We start from the raw sequence: 1,414 nt of genomic DNA on the forward strand, positions 1-1,414 counted from the left end.
CGAACGGGCCAAACCGGGCAAATCGGTCCCGTATTGGGCCCTTGGCCCAACCCAATAGCCAAATTAAATGAAGGCAATAGCCTTCTCCCTCCAACCAAACACACACACGCTGCAACACATTGGGGGAGAGGAAGAACATATCACAAGTTCTCCAAACCCTCACTTGTTATTCAAATTGACATAACTTTTGATCCGGAGCTCCAATTACCGCACCATTTGCGGCCACGCGACTGGGGCGTCGAGCTCTATAAAGTCCATAACTTTGTTCTTAAGGTAAGCCACGTTTTCTTTCTAGTTTCCTCAGCCCTTGAATTCAAAATTTTTAGGTAAAAAGTGTTGAAATTTTGAGTTTTTGATGTTATATGATCCAATTAGCTTGAAGAAAAAGCTTAGTCTAGCCTCTTTCATTTTTAGGTAAGGTAAGGTTCTTAACCCTAAGTCAAATACTTGAAATTTTGTGATTTAGTGATTGAGTTGTATGTGTGGGTGTATATTATGTGTATTAGGCAATGTACGTGTGTACATTGGAGCTTGATTGAGGTCTTGAAAAGTGTGGAGTGGGCTTATGGTGCTGAAAAATTGGTTGGTCTGGTGTTGATGCATTGAAAGTTGAGGAAACGTGCATTTGGAAGTGTTCTGGGTTGAGCGGAGAATCGGCCAAGGTCTGGTTTAGGTTTTCTGTATCTAAAATATAATGTAATATGGAAACTTAGGCTAGAGACCCTAGGATAGGCATTAAATTTGAGATGTTGTTGATTGGTTAGAACGGATTACATGGATCATGTGATTATTGATTTTTGAAGGTGGAATTGGTGTTTTTGTTGATGATGCATGTGAATTGTGTATGATGATACCTGGTAGGTATAAAGATTGATTAGAAGTTGAGAATTATGCTTGGTTTGATTAATTGGTTTGTATGCTAAACAATGTGGAATTGGAAGTCTTGGTTTTGAGGTTTGATGAAAATGGAAGGTTGGAAATTGATAATTTATATTGTGAATTGTGAACTTGGATTATTGAGTTAAAGTTGATGAAATAGAGAATTGATGTGTTGTGGAATGAATAAGGAAGTTGGAAATGTGGCTGAGGCTGAATTGATAAGGTTTTGGTTGGGTTTAAAGGGGTTTGAAAGTGTATGTTTGAAAATTGAGGCTTTTTGGTTTTTGTGAAAATTGTGACTTTTGCCCAACTTTGGTGAAGCATAACTTGATCTCCCAACCCCCAATTTGTGTCAAACTTATTTAGAAATAAAATTGGGTTTGAGATGTTTATGCCGTTTCAAGAATGGAGGAAAAATGTTTTAAAATGAGGTAGTTATGCTCGATCAAAGTTTGGTGCCTAAACTGAAAAAATGGGACTTAGCAGCTTTTTATGTTACTGCATTACATGCGTACGCATGTATCCCTTACGCGGG

The sequence above is a fragment of the Arachis ipaensis genome, chromosome B5 (assembly GCF_059453495.1).
Source record: "Arachis ipaensis isolate K30076 ecotype BB chromosome B5, ASM5945349v1, whole genome shotgun sequence".
Taxonomy (NCBI): domain Eukaryota; kingdom Viridiplantae; phylum Streptophyta; class Magnoliopsida; order Fabales; family Fabaceae; genus Arachis; species Arachis ipaensis.